General features: G+C 41.4%; 1 protein-coding gene across 4 annotated transcripts in view; it reads left to right on the plus strand.

Annotated features, from left to right (window-relative positions):
• Positions 1 to 2,099: 2,099 nt before the first annotated feature.
• The window catches only part of WDFY3 (WD repeat and FYVE domain containing 3), a 241,145-nt gene continuing 229,957 nt past the window's right edge, over positions 2,100 to 13,287 (plus strand). For 3 of the 4 annotated variants that reach the window (XM_061583316.1, XM_061583318.1, XM_061583317.1), the window contains exon 1: positions 2,100 to 2,860. The gene's annotated coding sequence lies outside the window, so the exon portion shown is untranslated. The remainder of the gene's footprint in view (positions 2,861 to 13,287) is intronic. The other variant, XM_061583319.1, reaches the window with a different exon arrangement.

Here is a 13,287-nt window from a genome sequence, read left to right on the forward strand (position 1 = left end):
CCAGCATGGCTTCTGAAAGGAAAAGTCCCTTGTCACTAACCTATTAAGAGTTCTTTGAGAGTGTTAAGCATATATACAGAGGTGATCCAATTGACATAGTGTACTTGGATTTGACAAGGTACCTCACCAAGACTCCTGAGTAAGCTTATCAGTCATGGAATAAGAGGAGAGGTCCTCTTATGGATCAGAAATTGGTTAAGTAGCAGGAAGCAGAGTAGGAATAAATGGACAGCTCTCCCAATGTAGAAAGTGGAATCCCCCAAGGATTGGTAATGGGATCCGCGGTTTAACTTGTTCATAAATTATCTAGAGTTAGGGGTGAGCAATGAAGTAGCCAAATTTTCTGATGATACTAAATTGTACAGGGTTGTTAAAACAAAAAGGGATTCTTAAGAGCTCCAAAAGGACCTCTCTAACCTGAGTGAATAGGTGGTAAAAATATGGCAGATGCAAATCAACGTAAACAAGTGTAAAATTATGCACATTGGAGCAAAAAGTCTTAATTTCACATATATGCTCATGGGATCTGAACTGGTGGTGACTGATCAGGAACGAGACCTTTGGGTCATAATGGATAACTCAATGAAGATGATGGTGCCGTGTGAAAAAGGCAATTTCCATGCTAAGGATCATTAGGAAAGGTATTGAAAATAAAACTGCCAGTATCATAATGCCATAATATATATCTATGGTGCAGCCACATTTGGAATACTGTGTACAGTTCTGGTTGTCTCACCTCAAAAAGGATACTGTAGAGTTGGAAAAGGTTCAGAAAAGAGCAACCAAAATGATCAAGGGGATGAAGTGACTCCTCCAAGAGGAAAGGTTGCACCATTGGGGGCTTTTTTGTTTGGAGACAAGGAGAGTAAGCAGTGACATGATAGAAGTGTATAGAATTATGCATGGCATGGAGAAAGTGGATAGAAAAATGTGTTTTTTTCTTTCTCATAACACTAGAACTCATGGACATCCAATGAAGCTGAATGATGGAAGATTCAGGAAAGACAAAAGAAAGTATTTCTTCACACAGTGCAGTTAAACTATGGAAAAATTCCCAGAGGAAAGACTCTATAGGCGGAGGCAGTATGGCATCTGGAGTGAGAGCATAGCCATCATGGCTAGTAGCCAGTGATAGTCTTTCCTCCATGAATTTTTCCATAGTTTGCTGCCAAATATCACAGAAAGGGAGAGTGCTCTTTGTACTCAGATTCCGCTTGCTGGTTTCCTATGGGCAACTAGTTGGCCACTATGAGAACAGGATGCTGGACTAGATGGGTCACTGGCCTGATCCAGGAGGCTCTTCTTATGTGTGCTTGTGGGTATTTTTATTGGCCTTATTTTATGTTATTGCAATGGTTGTTAGCTGCCTTTAGGATCCCATTAGCAATGAAAAGCTGCTAATGTGCTATGTACACTATACCTTTAAAGCACATTCAAAGCACATCACCCCCTCCCCAAGAATCCTGGGAACCATAGCTTGATAAGAGTGCTGAAAGTTGTAGCTCTGTGAGGCATCAACTACAATTCCCAAGATTCGGGGGATGGGGACAGAGGAAGATATGCTTTGAATGCGTTTTAAAGGCATGGTGCAGGGGTGGCTACTCCGTGGCTCTCCAGATGCTGCTGAACTACAGCTCCCATCAGTCTCAGCCAACACAGCTCATGGTCAGGGATGATGGGAGCTGTAGTTCAGCAGCATCTGGAGAGCCATGGAGTAGCCACCCCTCCAGCCAATGATATGCACACTGCTTATATTCCTACAATTTTGTTAATCTCTCAATATTACCAGGTCAGTTAAAACTTCTCAGTGTACACAGCAGGTTTTAGGAAGGATAAAATGTGGCAAAGCATTTTGTACTGGAAAGAAAAAGAAGAGATTTACTCTGCAATCCTATAGCTGTTTACTTAGAGAAGTAAGCCCCACTGAGTTCAATGAGACTTACCTTCAGTTAATTGAGAACAGGACTGCAGCCAGAAGAAGTAACCAGACTTAAGCACCACCAGCCTGTTTCTTTCAGGAGCTGGCGATAGGGTGGGGAGCGAATTCCCTAACTGATATTGCTGATATGGGGGGGGACTGTGGAGAAGAAGAGGGCCATCAGCGGCTCAGCAGGAGCAAACAAACTAGCCCGCCAGCCAGCTAGCCAAGGGGCGGCTCTGGAGGGGAAAACCGGAGAGGCGGGCCGAAGTGGAGCCGGCTCTGGCAGCCGCTGAAGGAAGGCAGGAAGGAAGGAAGGAAAGAGAAGAGGAGGGAACGAGCGCTCTCTTGGAAGAGGGAACCGCGGTGGTGGCGGCAGCAGCAGCAGCAGCAGCACCCAGAGGAAGGAGGACGGAGCAGGCGAATTAAAATGGCCACCAGCAGCTCCAGGGGGAGCAGCGGCGATGGCGGGAGGAGCAGCTGGAACTGGAGCAACAGCAGCAGCAGCGAAAGCGCCGCCTTCTCGCTTCCCGGGATTGTCCGCTCGGCCAGGCCGGGCTTTGATTGATGGGGGAGACGCGACGCCGGGACTTGCCAGCTGAGGGGAGCCCGACGGCGGGCGGCGGCGCTGCTGCCGCCTGAAACCCACCTCCCGCTCCTCTTCTCTCCTCTCCGTCCGGGCTGCAGCCTCACCGTAGGAAACAGGGAACGAGGGAGGCGGACGGCCGTCCCTCCTAGCCCTTGCCGGGCCCTCCCTCAGAGCCGGCGCTGTATTCCTCACGTTATTATCGCCACGCTTTGTATTTATATAGATATAAAAACTGAATTATATATATAGCCCTTTGAGGTGGGGCCGATCCCGGGCAAGTCTCCTCTCTTACCCCCCTCCCCCGCTGGTGGGAGCAACTGCGGAGGGACCCCCCTCCTTTCGGCTGCACCTCGGTGAGTAAACGGAACGGGGGTTTCTCCCTCGGGGGGATGTTTGGTCGCGCTTCGGTCTATTCAGGAGCTTCACTATTAGCTTCTCTCCGCCCCCCCAATTTTCTGTCACCCTTTGGCTCTCGCGGACCCTGGCTTGCTCGGGGGGTGGCACCCTCCATCTCTCTTCCTAGGCCGCAACGGCGGCTCCGAACTCTCCATTGCCTCCTTGCGAGCGATGCTGTGGCAGGAGCCGTTTCCTGCCTCTTTCTTTATCCCGTTGGCTTTGCCTCATCGAGTCCCCCTTTTTTCCTGTGCCTCGTTTTGAAGTGTGATGGGGGAGGCAGTTACCCGCATTGCTTATATCTGTATCCTAGGGTGCAATATAAGGAGGGGGGGTATCTGTCTTAGAAAACATGTACATGATGAGAGCCTGGGAGCCAGACTTCCTAGTTTCTCGCTCCTCTCGTTTAAATGGGTTGCTTCATTCTGTGTGTTTGTTTTTCTCTCCCCTAATATTGGAATCTGGGATTCTGGGCCTTGTTTTCTCCAACAAATGGTGTGTGAGAGAGAAATAAATAAATCGGAGCTTGGGTCTGCTTGAACCTGAGGGACAGGCTGCAACCCACCCCTGGCTGTGGAAACCGCTGCTCCTTGTTGGCAAAGGGACAGAAGGGCCCACGGAAGCACTGGCCGGCTTTCCTCTTCCTGGCCCTGCAGTGATTGCTTAAAAAAAACAACACCCTCTCTGTATTGCGTGCTGTCCTTACCATTGTTAAACTGAGGGTGACTGGTTTTTGTTCCTTTTAGAAACTGGGAAGCGGGACGGGGGGAAGAGAAACGGGCAATGAGAAACAGAAAATATAGCCTTTTCCCGAATCAACGCCAACCTTCCCCACTGTGCCCTGCGGCATGATAAAGGAAAACAACAGAAGACATCCTTGTGCATTAGGGGTGTTTTGGGTTTTTTTAGAAAGTGCGTTAGGTGACAGGTCTATAGTGGATGAGAAAATCTATTTGTGTGAAAGGCTGTTAAAATTGGTGCATCAAGATGAAGGAGTATTGTATCTGTAGCTGAGGAGCAAGGAAAGACAGACTAGTCATTAGGAACTGGAATGGCTTTTTTTTTAAAGGCTGAGTTATGTCAGAATAAATAACCCTGTTAGTGCTTCTAGAGAGTCTTTCTAATTGTTACCTGCCAATTTTGAAACAGTTATTGTGGACAGAGATCTGTCGGGATTTCAGGGATTCCTCCCCCCCCCATTTTAAGATGATCCATGGCTTAGCTTATAGTTCCCCCCCCTTCTGTTGATGTAAGTATAACAAAGAGTCTTGGAGCACCTTAAATGTAAATGTACAGCCCTCAAGTCGATTCCGACTTATTACAGCACAAGCTTTCATGAGCTACAGGCCTCTTCATCAGATGCATGAAGTGTTATCCTGAGTTGCAGGTACATATATACATGGTAGGAAGTGGATACTTGTAAAAAGTAAAATCAGAGGGAATATAGTAAAGGTATTGTAAATATGTGTGTGTGTTAAATGTATCCGTTGAAATCCCTGCAAGTTTGTTCTGCCATATATGTTTCATAAGCTAGTTGAAATGTTTCATTGTCCTATGTGGACTGCAGTGACCTGAGTGCGGGATTCTGTGTTAAAACCTCTTGTGGCTTAATTCTTTGTGTGTGTGTGTGTGGGGAGAGATAGTATATAAGCTAATGAATTGCCCTCCCCCCTCTAATGGTTTGTATTAGAAAGAAAAGAGAACAGCCATACATGGTTCCCACCCCCACAGTGTCTCTGAGATAAATTCAACAGAGTTCACTTTTATAAAGAATTGTTTCAGAACTTCAGCTGCTCATGTAGAGATAATAAATGCATTTGCTATACTTGACTGTTAGAACTGGGGGCTGTGATAAGCAAGTCAGCATTTTTCAAAATTCGGTGCATCAATATGTGCAGGCTTTCACATTCATTACTTGAAAATAAGAATGCAGTACTATTGTTGAATGGTCTTCCATGGTGGGCTTAGTAGAGCTTACACAATGCAACTCGCTCTAAAGTCTTGTGATACTGGTTTTCTGGCATTTTTTGGTAGATGTGCTCATTATTGAAAAATTACATTGTCGATCCTTATTCTCAGCTACTTTCAAGCGTAACATTTTCCTAATATTATAGCTACTAAACTCATTGGAAATGCTACTATAAAAGTTGCTCATAATGAAACCATATATAGTTTTGTAGTATTAATTTAGCTTGCTGTGTACAAAATCCAAATAAGCAATTGCTCCAGAGATCAGAGGTAACTTCAAGACCTCTTTCCACCCTCCCCCATCCCAAAACATCATTAAATACCATTGATGACAACAGTGTACTAATGTAGTTGGGCATAATTGTTTCCATCTCTCAAAATCTGTTCCTTAGATCTCTGCCTTTGAACAGCCAACTATAATAGAGGAGTTTATCTTCTATATAGTTAGCTTCCTTTGCAGATATTGATAATGTTCATGAATCCAAATGTATAGCAGTATTTTCCATGGAAACATTATAAAATATGCTTGATTGTGTTGACGGAGGAAAGTTGTGGTTAAATATCAGGAAATGGGCATGAAGTATATTTAGGACAGGAAATGAATTACCAAGGGAAGTTTTGAAATTATTGTGTTCTGTAGCTGTAGCAGTTTCCTACTTAAGGATTAGAGTTGTTTTGCATATGGTGATTGACCAGCGCTGTTTAACACATATGCGGAGGAAGAGGCATTTATGGTCAGTGTTTACCATCATTCATATACATATTCATATACATGTATTCATATACATATATCACACTATCCCATATTCACTAATAACACCTCTTTCTGATGCTAAGCAGGGAAGAATGTATCAAAAAGAGTGCCACCCGAAGTGATGTCAGAAATGCTTATGGTGATCGCACATCATAGTAAGCCATAAACAAACAGCATGCTTACGTGCATTACCTCATCATTCCTGCTTTGCTCCACCCTTAGCATAAGTGGGAGCAACAAACCACAGACCTTGGTTTACTGTGACATCTGAACCCAGGACTGTGGCTTGTTTCTTAGTTTGATGATGATGGTTTTCTTAAGAAACAAACCACAATCCAAATTCATATGACGTGGCAAGCCAATATTCATGGGTGTTGCTCACAGGGGAGGAGTGAAATGGGAACAGTCGGGCACCCTGTGCTAGCACACTGCTTGTTTACAATAGGTCATGGTTTATGACTTACTGTGATGGGCAAATGAGGCTACAGTATAATTTCAACCCTCTAGGTTGAAATAGAAAGTAAACAGACTAATGCTTCTGTGTTTGAATTGTTGATTCTATGGAACAAATAATTTGTTCCACCGAGTCGATTACGACTTATGGAGACCCTATGAATCAGCGACCTTCCAGAGCATCTATTATAAACCACCTTGTTCAGGTCTTGTAAGTTCAGGTCTGTGGTTTCCTTTATGGAATCAATCCACCTCTTGTTTGGCCTTCATATTTTTCTACTCTCTTCTGTTTTTCCCAGCATTATTGACTTTTCTAGTGAATCATGTCTTCTCATTATGAGTCCAAAGTATAACCTCAGCTTCATCATTTTAGCTTCTAATGATAGTTCTGGTTTAATTTGTTCTAACACCCAATTATTTGTCTTTTTCACAGTCCATGGTATACGCAAAGCTCTCCTCCAACACCACATTTCAGATGAGTTGATTTTTCTCTTATCCACTTTATTCACTGTCTAACTTTCACATCCATACATAGAGATTGGGAATACCATGGTCTGAATGATCTTGACTTTAGTGTTCAGTGATACATGTTTGCATTTGAGGACCTTTTCTAGTTCTCTCACAGCTGCCCTCCCCAGTCCCAGCCTTCTTTTAATTTCTTGACTATCTTCTCCATTTTGGTTAATGACTGTGCCAAGGTATTGATAATCCTTGACAAGTTCGATGTCCTCGTTGTCAACTTTGAAGTTACATAAATCTTCTGTTGTCGCTATTTTAGTCTTCTTGACGTTCAGCTGTAGTCCTGCTTTTGTGCTTTCCCTTTTAACTTTCATCACCATTCGTTTCAAATCATTACTGGTTTCTGCTAGTAGTATGGTATCATCTGCATATCTTAAATTATTAATATTTCTCCCTCCAATTTTCACACCTCCTTCATCTTGGTCCAATCCCACTTTCCGTATGATATGTTCTGCATATAAATTAAACCAGAGCTTGGAAAAGTTACTTTTTTGAACTACAACTCCCATCAGCCCTGGCCAGCATGGCCACTGGATTGGGCTGATGGGAGTTGTAGTTCAAAAAAGTAACTTTTCCAAGCTCTCAGATAGGGTGATAAAATACACCCCTGTCTCACATCCTTTCCGACTGGGAACCAATCGGTTTCTCCATATTCTGTCCTTACAGTAGTCTCTTGTCCAGAGTATAGGTTGCGCATCAAGACAATCAGATTATGATTTTAATGCATTCCATAGTTTTTCATAATCTACACAGTCAAAGGCTTTGCTGTAATCTATAAAGCACAGGGTGATTTTCTTCTGAAATTCCTTGCTCCGTTCCATTATCCAACGTATGTTTGCGATATGATCTCTGGTCCCTTTCTAAATCCAGCTTGAACATCTGGCATTTCTTGCTCCCTATATGGGAAGAGCCTTTGTTGTAGAAGGAACAAATAATATCCTTTAGTAATTTGGAATGAAATATCAAATAACCTTTGAAACATCAGAGTTGAGGTTCAAATGCTATGTTCATTATACAGAGTCAGATGTTTGGTTCACCTAGCCTTAGATAGTTTCCCCCAGCTCTGCTACTTTGAATTATTTTAATCTTGCAGCTCTGGAGATGTCAGGAACTGAAGCTGTAACCTTCTGCATGCATAGGTTTATTCTACCATTGAGGCATGGCCCCTCATCTCATTCTGTTGTGCTAGCGAACAGTTTTTATTTACCAAAGTGAATTGGCAGTCTTTCCAAGCAAGGTATGGTAGTGCCTGGGTGAGAAAGAAATGCAGCAGCTTGTAGTGTACAAAAGGCCCCTTTTGGAGATCAGTGTGCATATTATAGTTGTAGGTAGCCTCACCTCTTGACTTGGTTGCACCATTACAAAATTGTTGTTTTGCTGAGATAAAATACTTATAAAATAAGGGAAGTTCTTAGTGCCTATTTTATGAAAAGTGGGAAGTATTTGTCTACAAATATTGACATAGTAATGTAAGTCAATATTTTTTCCATTTTCCTCTTCATGATTCTAGAGGGATTAGACCAGGGGTCCCCAGACTTATTGGGCCTGTTGGCACATGTGGAATTCAGAACGTGTTGTGGACTTCAGTCAGAAAATGGCTAAGGGCATGGAAAAGGTAGAATATAAAAGATGTATCAAAATGGTTCTCCTTGCATTTGCATGATTTTTAAATGGGGTTTTCCCCAAACCACCATCAAATAGCAGATCACAGAGATCTTCATGGGCTGACCTGTAAAACATCTCAGATCCAGAACTTATCAGCATTGAAAAAACACTAATCTTTGGAACTAATTATCATTATTTTTACAAGGCATCTTCCCCAAACCACACAGGTTAAAGCTGATAATGATTGCTATGGCTGGTATCATTAAATTTGGCAATCTGCTGCTTATTAGAATTCCAATGGTAAAATATGTGGAACAGAGGCAAAGTTTCTCATGGATCTTTATGGTTTTTTTATGAGATCTTTTCCTCTTCCAGCACGTCTGCCACAGCTCACTGTCTCCTTTCCTGACTAGATATAAGAAGGGATGGGAGGATGTCTAATCAGAGGGGCTGGGGACATGTTTAAACTTTGTGCAGAGGCCAGAGTGCAAGGAGCAACTGCTCTGAGCACAGAGAGCTGGAACAAGCCCTCCAGAAGACCAACCCCCCCCTCCTGGGTTCAGGTTGTCTCCCAGGTACCTGTGAAGGACTTGATGGGTATGCTGTCAATCATGGGTGCCATGTTGGAGACTTCAGGATCAGGTTGATGGCACACTAAATCAGGCTTTAAGTAGCCACTGTCTATTTAAATAGCCACCTGTGGTGAGTAGAAGTTTCCTTTGGATGATCAGGCAAGGAGTTGGAGGGTATGCTGGAGATTGTCTCGTCTAGCCCCCTGCTTAATGCAGGTCTGCAAAGCAGGATGCAATTACAACATCCCTGACAGGTGGGTATATCGCTATTGCCTAAATAATTCCAGCAAAGGAGAACACACCACCTCCAAGACAATTGTTGAACAATTCTTACTATACAAAAAAATGTCCTGCCTCCCCCCCCCAACCCACCCGCCACTCATAATTAGCATAAGGATATGTAGATGCAGGCTAGTAAAAAACTAGTGGACAAATTTGCAAGGCTATTTTAAAGATTCCTTAAGGCTGCCTCTGATAGAAGATTATTGATTTGTCTATACATCCTTGCAGATATTAGTCCTTGTTTGTACCAATGAATTCTTTTCCTCTCAAGTTTTGAGGTATATAAGGCTGCTGTTCTGCACTTGTGACATCTTACTAAATTTGAATTGCTTACAGATCAGTTCTTATAAATCATCTACTTCCATGTGACAGCTCAGTCTTAAACATAACTTGGAAAGGAAATTCTGTTGATATCAGCAGAACTTGATTTTTAGGAATATTGCTTAGGATCTCACTGCACAGCTGAAGTCCCAAGTATGTTTCTGCAGAAAAAAACCTCACAGAACAGAGATTTACTTGCCAGTACATACAACCATTAGAGATGTGAATGCCTGGGGAAAATCCCCCTAACAAATAGGGGGGGAAAGCCATGTCCCCCAGAATTTTTCTGGTTTCTTTCCAGGCCTTCACATCTTTAATAGCTATGATTGCAGCTTCAAGGGTGCTCAGTATTTTTTGCAGAACTCCACTCTTCACCTGCATAATTGTGGACTTCTATGCTTTCAACAGAATTTTCTCTGACACTCAGAGAGAATTGTCTCTGACTTGCTGATAGTCTGTTTGCAGATCTCCTTTAAGTGTGTAAGTTGCTTTGAGGCACTTGAGTGCAAAAATGCAAGTTATAAATATAATAAATAATAACTGCTACTGCTTTTGAGTCAGTGAAAGGAACAAATGACTAATTTGGGTTTACATTAGAAGTAAAAACTGATTTGCACATACTGAAAAAGGAAGATGAGTGGTTTACCAAGACTCCTGCTTTGTTTTCATTCTGGTAATTTAGGATCCACCTCTCCCTCCCCCTCATTTTTCTCTCTGACTAAAGAATAATTATGAAATTGACACCATTGGCTTGTAGAAGAAATTTGGAAGAAATGTAGCACTAAAGATGTGATTCAGAAGTGTCTGTCTATGTACTGCCACTGGGGTGAACCTGTAGGCACTTGATAGCAGCTTCCAGCATTTGTTAATGATTGTTTCAGTGACAAAGGATATTTTGTTTAAACTTTGCAGTTTAATGCTCTTGGCACTGCTTACAGAATTGCAGGATGTTTGTTGCTTTATTTTTGTGACCAAATAGTGATTTCCAAGCAAATAATTTACCACAAAAACCATCTCACAGTTTATGGAATAATTTGTTTTTGGCTACCCTAACTGTTCTTATTATATCATAGTATCCCAAGTTCAATCTCCCTCCTAAGACTGGCAGCTTTAGGGAACAGTGCTGTGATGATGCCTTGTGGTATTATGATGCTTTAGCTGTATCAGAATCTGATGCTGTTAGAGATATTGCAAAATGTGGATTTTGAAATCTTTAGATTTACTGTAATCAAAAAGGCACATGTGGGAAGAATATTGTGCATGACTCCTAATACTTGTTCCTCTAATAGTTTTGTAGCTTCTGATCATGTTCTGCATGGTGAAACATCTTTTTAAACAAATTTGTAGTTATTTTGCTTAAATAAACTTGCAATCCCCAGTGCTCTTTATTAGCTTTTAGGAGAAAAAAGGTATTTCAGTATAATGTGTGTACAACTGGAGGTTCATACAATGTATACAGCTTGTGTGATGGAGCCACTTGGCAATGCAGTCACTGTGTTTTGCTAAAATGTACAATCTCTCTAGGACTGAGCTTGAGAGAAACTGGTTCTGTCAGTTTGCAACAGACTGCTATATATGCACAGCACTGATTGACTGGCACTCCTGACATCATGAATTCACATAACCCCCTTCCTCCCCCAGTGTATTTTCAACTTTAAAAAATGATGACAAAAAGTAACTTTCATTTGTTCAAATGTACAAAATTTGCAGCAGGCAGCCTGTCTGAAGCATAGTAGTGAGGAGTGAAACTCAAAGTCAGATTAGCGCTTTGCATCATTGCAAGACATCTGTTTTGTAGTGGAAAGGAATGAAGTCAAGATCACCTGTTGGACAAAAAAAAACAAAAACATGAAGATTAGTCTGTAAGCACCATTTCTCTGAGTTGTGTAGAAATTGGTAAGCATGTCCAGTGTTGCTTAATATCTGTCTATGGTTTAAATAGACTCATCCAATTTATCCTAAATAGGAAACATAATAAAGGACCCATTATAAAAACTGTTATTTGTTTAAAAAACTAGGGCAAATAACCATGTTCAAAAATATAAACTTTCTAGGTTGCATCTACTCAAACAGATGCATGAAATGGGATGATTAAGGGCAGATTCCTATAGCCTGGGCACGTAGCTCACAGCAGTGAGCCTTGGGCGTGTGCACCCCCTTTCCACTGAGCATATAGCCTTCATTGAGAAGCAATGTAGGGAAGGGCTACACAGATAGGCATTGCTTTTTCATGGCAGTCAGATTGCTCAAACAAGACCTTTTTAATGATATGTCCAAATTCTCATTCCAGTTTATATAGACCATGGGAGTGGGTTTGTGTGCATGAGCCCAAACTTATACCTGTAACCCTCTGCATTAAAATTGTAATAAGTGTGAATGGATGCTAAGAGGCAGATATTTGAAGGCAGTTCTTGGAATGTGTACAAGCATGGTCTTTCACATCACTCTGTATTTTTTCAACTAGACCCTCACACAGAGCATTTTTTTAAAAAAGGGGTTGCCCTCTACAGCACATACGCTGATCAAGAGTTGAGATCCCAGTGTAGAGGGCCTCAACTAAACAAAACTGTGGCTTTAATTGGACATGTTGGCTGTTTATGCATAGTGATATAGTATACTTGTTTAGAGGCTGCAGCTAAGGGAATTTTTTTTGTTTGATCTTTTCCTGCTAGTTTGTGGGCAAGCTACCTTATTGAGCTCTTAATATCAACTGTTGAATGAACTCCTTAATATGGGTATAATCTTGATAGTACTGATATGTGATATTATTGAATCTGTAGGTATATTTCTTGGTTATGTAAACTTTTGATACTTTTAAAATGAATTATAACCTATTGAAATGTCAGTGGCATATGTGGTGTATTATTATTTGTTATGGTTCTTCTTTTTAAATTGTCTGTTCTGTGAATTGCTTTGAGTACAATTTATTTGTGGAAAATGCAGTTTATAAATAAACTAACCATGACTAGGAACTCCATAATGACAGCTACATGTGCTCCTTTACATTCTGTCAGTTCTTGCAACAGGACAAGAACCTATTTTGATCCTTATTTACCCAATCATATTTCTGGATAAATTTGTATTTGGCTTCCCTTTGCTATAACTGTCTCCAGAATTAATCACCTTTTTACAATAAGATCCTTGCTTAGGACTTTCCCAGAATGTCTGCATGGTCCTTAGTATGAATTCTCGCTATACTTAAAATATGAATGGTTAGGAGATAACAGCAGGACACTCTTAGAGGTTGCTTCTGCTCCCTAGGATGCTGTAAGGTTCTAAGGTAATGTCGTGTGTGTGGAAGAGAAAGTGTTTAGAGATTGTCAACCTGTTTCATCATATTATCTCATTTCCTTCCTGGGCAGTGATACAAGTTTCATATTTTTTCTTACATTTTCAATCTAATTTCTTATTTTTAAATACTGATTTATTATTTTATAAGTCACCTTATCTTATATGTCACGTGGGATAAATAAATAGAAGATACTCTCAGTGAAGACTCATGCTGTGGATTAAGATTCACAGGTAGTCTGCTAAATGCAGTTAAGAACCATAGGCAATGAGCGGAGACACCAAAACAAGAACTTGAAGAAGTAGTTAACATCTGAATATTGACTGCACAGACCACAGACGTTTGCTATCTCAGTCAGTGCATGTGCTATTGAACAGCCTGTATAGAAAGAGGGGCCAATTCAAATGGGAGGGGGGAGGGCCAGTGATTAATAAAGAAGCATCTTTACAATAATTCATCTTCACACATGTGAAGTAGACAAGTATATGAATCCACTTGGCTTTTTTTGTTTTTTAGTTGGTTGCTAAAGTCCCCCAGGCTCACTCCTTGACTAGTTTAAAATGTTACTTTGTATCATCCCTAAGTAGCATAAAGAGCAGAGAATGGAATCTACAGGGGTTTAGT

Source organism: Rhineura floridana, chromosome 9 (assembly GCF_030035675.1).
Source record: "Rhineura floridana isolate rRhiFlo1 chromosome 9, rRhiFlo1.hap2, whole genome shotgun sequence".
In the NCBI taxonomy this organism is placed as follows: domain Eukaryota; kingdom Metazoa; phylum Chordata; class Lepidosauria; order Squamata; family Rhineuridae; genus Rhineura; species Rhineura floridana.